The sequence below is a fragment of the Peromyscus leucopus genome, chromosome 2, assembly GCF_004664715.2.
Source record: "Peromyscus leucopus breed LL Stock chromosome 2, UCI_PerLeu_2.1, whole genome shotgun sequence".
Lineage (NCBI taxonomy): Eukaryota > Metazoa > Chordata > Mammalia > Rodentia > Cricetidae > Peromyscus > Peromyscus leucopus.
The window spans coordinates 18,182,385-18,191,476 of NC_051064.1; the positions used below are offsets into that span (position 1 = coordinate 18,182,385).

The 9,092-nt window shown below is 40.1% G+C and overlaps 2 pseudogenes; one reads left to right on the plus strand and one right to left on the minus strand.

Annotated features, from left to right (window-relative positions):
• Positions 1-925: 925 nt before the first annotated feature.
• Positions 926-1,025, minus strand: LOC114694626 (annotated as a pseudogene).
• Positions 1,026-3,945: 2,920 nt separating this feature from the next.
• Positions 3,946-4,822, plus strand: LOC114694612 (annotated as a pseudogene).
• Positions 4,823-9,092: the final 4,270 nt, after the last annotated feature.

Consider the following 9,092-nt stretch of genomic DNA (forward strand, 5'->3'; position numbering starts at 1 on the left):
CACATCTACAGTCCGGAATCCAAGAGATGAATGCTGGTACTTACTTTCTCCTTATTCAGCCCTGAACTCCAGCCCATGGACTGGGGTCACCCACACTCCACGTTGTGATGTCACCACAATAAACATAGTCTATCAACGTCTTCACAGACACGTCCAGCAGTTTGGCTATGCCATTCTAGATCTTGTCACATTGGAAATCAATATTATCCATCACAATTCCCTACACACTCACTGGACTCCAGCTTGAGGGTAAGCAGGCAATGGTTGCTGAGGTGGATAACCAAATGGAAAAATGGAACAAGAGTAGAAGATTTGGCTATAAGAATTTATAGAAAGGGAAAAGGGGCAGGTTAGCGAGAATTACCAATCTACAAATGGCCCCTAATGACTTGTGTCTCCTGGTATTATCAGACATACATAGATCTTCACCCATCAAATCAGAGTTGGATGTTTGAATACAGTGAGATGAGCTGGGTAATGTCACTTCTGAGGCCAGTTTGTCAGAGGTATTGCTAATTCAGCCTTGATCCTTGTGCCACCCACTATAGAGGAAATCAGCCACCATGTTAGAGACGCTCAACAGTGCCCTGGAATGAGCCACACAGAAAGCACAGAAGCATGCATTTTGGACTTGTACCAAATTACTAACCATGTAAATGATCTACCTTCTAAGTTAATCTTCCCGCATAAATTGTGCCTTCAGAAAACCACAGTCATAGTCAACACCCTGCAGCAACTGAATAGGAGACCCGAAGTCAGAGCTGCTTAGTTAAGACATGTCTGAATTGGGAACCAGAGAGACAGCTCAGTAGTTAAGCACTTGCTGCTCTTTTAGAGAACTCAAATTCAGTCCCCAGACTTCGTGTCAGGTTGCCCACAATGGCACATAATGCCAGCTCCAGGGAATTTCTTTTTCTTTCTTTATTTTAATATGGAACACTTCACAAATTTGAGTATCATTCTTGTGCAGGGGAATCTTCTCTGTACTATTCCAATTTTAGTGGATGGGCTGCAGAAGTGAGCACAAGCTCCAGGGAATTTGATGCTCTCTCTCGGCCTCTTCAGACACCTGCACACACACACACACACACACACACACACACACACACACACACACACTCGTACACACACATACATACACACATACATGCACACATATACACACACGTACACATACACACCACACATATACATACATACATACATACACACACACACACACACACACACACACGTGTACACACACACACACAATATTAAAAAGGACTCTACTAATTCTCCTGCCCACAGAAACTGAGCAAGAGTAAGCCACGGTTGTTCTTTATTTGTTCAGCTGTGTTTAGTGGAGCTGTGTTACATGGCATCATATAAATATATATTCAAATGGATGGCATGAGTTATATGCATGGCCTACGAGGCAGTCTTACATAGTTGTTAGGAGTAGAATTAGCAGTTAGGCAGATCTGGGTTTGAATCCTAGGTAAGTTATTTCCCCATTTATGTTTCCTTTCTAAATCTGTTTCCTCTTCCTCTGAAAACCAGTGGTAAACATGCTTGTCTGTTACTTTTCCCAGGATCACACATTTTGTGAATACATAGCACGAGATCCATGTGCAAATCAAAAAATCCTGAGAGACATAATATATGTTCACCTGCTTCTCAGTGATTGTGGGGGTGTATATGCGAATGCATGCTTATTTAATCTATGTCTATATCAGAAGAAAAAGAAGCCACTTGTATCAAGCACCAACTAAATTGGCTATTAGGTGAGACAGTTACTTTACATGTTCTCATTTATGAATCAAATGCCTTCCTTGATATCGGTTGGGATCACACAATTTAAAAGCTGCTTGTCTGGGGCTGGGGAAATGGTTCAGTAGTAGAGCACTCACTTAGCATATACTATGTGAGGTCCTGTATTCAATCCCAAGCATTACAAAACTAGAATTTAAAAAACAATAAAATCTTCCTGTCTTCAGAAGAATTGATCCAAGATTACTATTGTATGATAAAATTGGAAACCACTGAAAACAGTGTGCTACAACTAAGCAGTAAGCTGACCCTTTTTTATTTCAGGGACTGGAATGAGTAAGCAATCTATGGGTGATTGGTAGAGAAACTGAAGCTTGGAGAGTGGTGTTGCCTGTGGGAAGCAGGCTTCACAGATGTGTCTGCTTCCTGGTCAGTTCCTGGCTGCTCTTCTGTCATGGAGGCTGTATTTTGAGCAACAAGAGGGAAAAAGGAAAGAAAAGAAGAAAAAGCTTTACTCAGCCAGTTGACTGTATGAAGATCTGAAAACTTCACAGAGGCACAAGAATTTTCTAAAAGCATCTCACGCCGGCTGCTCTGAACCCTTTTGTTGTACTTATCTATCCTTTCTTGCCTCTCTGCTCTCCTGCAGTTTTGAGTAATCATGTGGACCTTGGCTATCATCATTCCACAGTCTCACTCCCCATTTTTGCCAATTCCAATTTGTTCTGAGCCCTGCAATAAATGAAATAAATAATAAATGAAAAGGCCAGAGGCAACAGTCCTATCACCCTGCAGACCCAGGGGAGAAGCCAGAGGTTGCAGGGCGGCGCTGCAGAGGAGGAAAACTATGTCTCACGGGCCCAATTATTTACTGGAGCTGCTGAGATGAGTTGATGTGTGGCTGTGACAAGGCTGTCCTGGAAATAGTAGCCAACTGATACAAATTTAGATCCATTACAAAAATATCTTGAATCCAAAAGAGCCCAACTTAAAAAAAATTAAATAACTCTAGGTTGCTCCCCTGCACACCACACTTTTCCCACAGAAATAGGTATTTGCTATTCTGTAGCTACTACATTTCTGAAATATTTAACTGGTAGTTTTTTTTTTCAAGACCATAAAATTTTGTATTTCAGATTTATAAGGGCATACCAAGTAATTTTAGTGAGATCACAGGTACAAGACCAAACTTTAAAGGCTAGCTTTCAGATTTGGTGCAATATACAAATAATTGATGTAGTCAATGGGTTATGACCATGGCAAGAAGCAAGCAAGGCTAAGCTCATGAGATTGAGATCAAATGTTTTGGTTACCCCAAAACAACACCCTACAAGGTCACACAATGAGATAAAAAAAATTAAAGGTCAAAGGACAGTTTTGGTTCCAATGGATGAATGAAATGAGAAAGAGATGAATAAAAGGAGATATTTAAAATGTGAACTAACACTGCTGGTTCCATGGATAAGTGTCAAAAGGAAACTCATTAAACCCTGAGAGAGTCTACAAAATAAAATTCCCAAGCCTGAGCTATAAGGAAAGAGGAGCCAGTTAGTGAATAAACACTGGAGAATCAGGTCTCTTCATGGTAAAAATGTTTAAAGTAAGCTGTTTCCTAAATTGCATCAGAACAGTTAAATGAAAGTGAATGTTCAGAATGAATATATCCATATTGGTATGTATACATATAGAGCCTCTACTGCATATCATGTACATTATAAAACACAATCCAAAGTCAAATTCTCAAGAGTAACATTGAGTAACTACATTAGACATTCCTTAATTATCCTCTGAACATTTTACCACCAGTGACAGCAACATTATCAAGATTTAGAGACAAGGATAAAGTTTGTAAAAATAGAACTAGAACTGGGTGCACTCTGGAGGATAAGGCAAGAGGACCAAGAGTCTGAGACCAGCCTGGACTACATAGTAAGATGGTGTCTCAAAAGATAGCAAGAGGGAAGGGAAAGGAGGGGAAGAGAAGGAGAAGGGGAGAACAGAAGTAATGGTGGGGGAGAAAGGGGCGGAGCACTGGGAACTATAGACATTTCATCATTGCCTGACTAGTACCTGACGCTCAAGAAAACAGTGAATGCTCCCTGGCGTGATTCTGTCCTGCGTGTCTGTTCTGGAGAGCAGTAGGCAGTTTCCTCCGTCCGACTTCTCTCACATCGAAGTGTGCTCCTCCACCTCATGGAAGACTCGATGGACATGAGCCTTCGCAGGCCTCAGAACTACCTTTTCCATTGTGAACTAAAAGCTGACAAGGATTATCACTTTAAAGTGGATAATGATGAGAATGAGCACCAGTTATCACTAAGAACGGTTAGTTTAGGGGCAGGGGCAGAAGACAAATTGCACATCGTAGAGGCAGAAGCAATGAACTATGAAAGCAGTCCAATTAAAGTAACACTGGCAACTTTGAAAATGTCTGTACAACCAACAGTTTCTCTTGGGGGCTTTGAAATTGCACCACCTGTGGTCTTAAGGTTGAAGTGTGGTTCAGGCCTGTGCACATCAGGGCACAGCACCTAGTAGCTGTAGAGGAAGATGCAGAGTCAGAAGATGAAGATGAGGAGGATGTAAAACTCTTAAGTATGCCTGGAAAACGATCTGGTCCTGGAGGTGGTAACAAGGTTCCGCAGAAAAAAGTAAAACTTGACGAGGATGATGAAGATGATAATGATGATTTTGATGATGAGGAAGCTGAAGAAAAAGTTCCAGTGAAGAAATCTGTACCAGATACCCCAGCCAAAAATGCACAAAAATCAAACCAAAATGGAAAAGACTTAAAACCATCAACACCAAGATCAAAGGATCAAGAGTCTTTCAAAAAACAGGAAAAGACTCCTAAAACACCAAAAGGACCTAGTTCTGTAGCAGACATTAAGGCAAAAATGCAAGCAAGTATAGAAAAAGGTGGTTCTCTTCCCAAAGTGGAGGCCAAGTTGATTAATTATGTGAAGAATTGCTTCCGGATGACTGACCAGGAGGCTATTCAGGATCTCTGGCAGTGGAGGAAGTCTCTTTAAGAAAATGGTGTAAACAGTTTGAAATAATTCCATCTTACTTAATTTCTGTAACAGTTGATATATCTGACTGTCCTTTTGATAATGCAAAGTGAGAACTTTCCCTACTGTGTTTGATAAATGTTGTCCAGGTTCCATTGCCAAGAATGTGTTGTCTAAAATGCCTGTTTAGTTTTCAAGGATGGAACTCCACCCTTTACTTGGTTTTAAGTATGCATGGAATGTTATGATAGGACATAGTAATAGTGGTGGTCAGATGTGGAAATGGTAGGGAGACAAATATACATGTGACATAAACTCACTATTTTAATAAAGTAAAAAAAGAAAACAGTGAATGGATATTAAAGGTATTCATGTAGTTGTCCCCAGACTCCCAACAACATCTATCTGTTTTTGCAGTTGTCAAAGACTGCACTGTACCCACAAAGGATCCACCGTTCTCCCTAACTATGCTGCTCTTTGGACTCCACAGTGACACCAAGATTGTCTCACAGTGTCTTCCACCATGGAGTAGAATATTCCAGAGTGGAATAGCCTAGGAAAAACTGTTTAAAATTTGGGTTAATCTTGGTGTGTGGTATTTTTATTTATTTGCAAGGGTTTTATAACAAAAAATTTATAAAATTAAAAATGCAAATATCCTCACTCTGCTGTAGTTAGCTGCCTGTTGGAATTCTGCATCTTGTAGGACAATGGATGATTGACAGCTACCAAATCAAGAGGCAAAGGTCTTCAGTTCCAGAATCTTAGGAATCCGTGGACCAGTCTCTGTGCCCTGTTCTTCTGTAGAATACACATCAGAGGAAGCTGATTGGGAAAAATGTGTCTCCAAAGCAGTCTGGGTAGAAAGGCAAAGAGAAGAGGCTGAGTAGGCTATCAGACTGCTATATCAAGATTGGCAGACACCCCCTGGATGCCCCATTTAGGATCATCTTTAGTAACCAATATGATGCTAAGCATTAATGATCCTATGCTCAGCTTCAGCCCCTATTACATCATACTTGACAGAACCAAGTGGTGTTCGGGAAGCACCGTGAGTGGGGAGTCAGTGCACAGCCTTGGGAGAGTGGGAAGAAGTCAACTAGGGCAAGGCATGGAGTGCCCTGTGGGGCTTGGGGAGGAGTCGGGATTTGGGGGATGACAGGGCAAGGGTGCTTATTGATGCAATTAGAAATCCACATGGGGCCAGACAAAGGATGTTGTAATACTCTTATGAGCAGATACAATTCATTAAACCCAGGAGCCACTAAAAGTATTTTAAACAGGGTAACTAAGTACAATGGACCAAGCTGAAGGAAACTAATCTCATAGCAATGAGTAGTAGATTGGAGGCAAGGGGATTTAAATTTAAGAAAACCAATTCAATAATTACAGGCTCCATAATTTACTAATTTTGACACCTTATTAAGTCATTTAAAAGGCCTTAGGCAGTAAGAAACCTAGTGATAGATTTCAAAAGGAAATTCTTGGGTATGAGTGCCCATAGAGATATATGGCTACCTATTCACAGATTAATGCATTTTAACAGCCCCATCAGCACCTTCATAAATCATCACATTTGTGACAGAATTTTGACCTGCACTTCCAATCCTTATTCTCAACTCCCCCTTTACATCTCATCCATTATGGCCAAAGAGATAAATCACAGGCATTTTTTAACTACCAAATTTAATTTTGCACATTATAGAAAATTCATTTTGATGTTACTTTTGTTTTAAAAAAACAGAAGTATTGCCATATATTTTTGCTCAGAAAGAGAAGAAAATGCTGAATATAGACATAGTATACCCAGCCCTACCTTCTTGACTACACCCATTGCTGCATATTAAATACTAATCTTTTCCTATTAGAGTGTAAGATTCTTGTGGGCAAAACATAGGTCTGCCTTGCTTACTATAAGAAGAGGTTGCTTCTGAAATATTCCTAACAGAGTAAATTGTTCAGTTCCATGAAAATGTCACAGATATATAGTCCTAACTCATCCACACCCTTCGGCCAAACAAATATAGGCCTCCTAGAATCCAGGCTAATGCCCTGATCCATTCCTTGCATGCTGGAAGCCCTCTGCCAAACATTTATACAAACATGATTACCTCACATTACATGTGTGTATCCTTGGTCACATCTGGCCCAGTCTGAGCTATTCTACACATGTGCTATATGAATAGCCTCCTCTGATAACTCAATGATCTGTTTATTTTCATGAACTGTTTTGTGCATACTTAATAGATTGCAATTGTATTACATCCTTTCTCTATATCTAAAGAGAATGTCCTAACTTGTGGATTCTGAAAATACTCCTTAAATTACCTAAAAAGTATGTGTTACATGATTCTAAGGCTAGATAGAGGGAGACGAAGGAGATTAACACTGATGGATGAGGACTTCCACATGATACCACATGATAGTTATACTAATGTAAAATAGCTGCTGTAACAAGCAGCCTCACATTTCAATGACTTTGCACAACACAAGCTGAAGCTTCGCTCATGTGAAATCCAGCCTGGATGTCCTGTGTTAAACAGTTTTCCAAAGGAACTCTTCTCTATGCCACCACTTCAACATGGTACCTCCACATACATCCTCATGGAAGAGAGACAAGAGAGTAAATGACCAAGAGGAGGAGATTTTTACAGCCAATAGCAGACATCAGCAAGGGCAGTAGGAAATAGAAAACACAGAAAGAAAATGAAGCAGTCTGGAAAACAGAGCATTGCTTCTTCCATCAAGTGAATCAAGTCTCTGTTCATCCCATTAGTCTGTCTTTCCTTTCCTGCTATACTTAAGCCTAAAACAGCACAGACCAAGAGGCAATATAGTCCAGGAGGAAGCTAATACTACTGCTTTATGTTAATTATACTGGGTAGACTCTGTCTCTGTCTCTCTCTCTCTCTGTGTCTCTCTCTGTGTCTCTCTCTCTCTCTGTCTCTCTCTCTCTGTCTCTCTCTCTCTCTCTCTCTCTCTCTCTCTCTGTGTGTGTGTGTGTGTGTGTGTGTGTGTGTGTGTGTGTAGTATTGTCTATCAAATCCCTGGAAATTTTCTCCCAATCTGAGTCATTCTCATGAACTTTAGCGCTAATTTGTTCTGGTAGCCATTCAAAATCAGGCTGATATATTTTAAATGGTTATTTTCACAAGAGTCTTCCACTTTCTTCATTCTGGTAGAGATGACCTTTATAAAAACCTAAGACCTAATCATTTTAGTTAATTCAAAACAGGTGGAGAATATCTTATAGGAAGTCATTTGTTATGCACAAGATCAAGCTGAAATGTCATCACCTCTCTGTAACTCTCTCTCCTTGAGACTTCCTATCCCAGATATAATTAATTGGCCCTCATCTGTGTTTTCACAGCATTTTATACATACTCGATTTGAGAATGAATCACATTTTAGTGTAGTCATTTCCTTACATATTTGTCTTCTTGTAGTCTTGAGTTCTGGCTGAGGAAATATATATCTTCAGGGCTGTTCCAATACAACCCAGCTTCATTGTATAAGAGACAGCTCAAGGTGCATGAGACCTAAGAAAGAAACAGTCATATCCAGGGTTGCAAGTGTTGAGAGCTTACTTACAAAAATGTGGTCCTGGCTATTATCAAAATGCTTTAAGTGAGAAACAGGGGTGTATATAATGGTCAAGACAGAACTGACTTCACTAAGCTGGAACATAGCCAGATTATCTCAAGCTGATATCAGGGCTGCCTGGCACATTCCTGGCATTGCTGGTGCTGTGGTCTGGTTGTAAAGCTCTGCCTATCACTCTAATTGTTGTTTTCCCTTATAATATATTGGAAAAGTATGTGAGGAAAACTGAACAGAGCTACTGAGGTATAGTCACACAGTTACAACCCAACATGATCATAGACACATCAAACAGAGTTCATTTGAGTCTCTAAAAGAACTGGTGGCTCATAGAAGACATAGGATAAGTGCTGCCTGGATATCACTTAATAAAGCAGCATTACCATTTATGTCTGTGGACTGTAACTCCTCTGTGTGAACTCTTTAGAGAAGAACCCCATCTTTATGCCAATTTTACAGTATCTAGTCATATAGGGACTGAAAATCCAGCTTGTTGAGGAGTAAAGACTATATATATATATATGTGGATATAAGGACACATATTTATAGATAGTTGTTAGGGATTGGGTTGATTTAGTAATTAGTGGTTGTAGATTCTCCTCCAATAGTCATGACTTCCCTGAGTAGTTAGCTGGTTTCCAGTATTAGACATGTTTTCCCTCTTGTTGAGCCGACTTTAAGTGCAGTTAGAGAGCTGTTGGTTTCCACTAAGGTGCCACTGTATCCTTA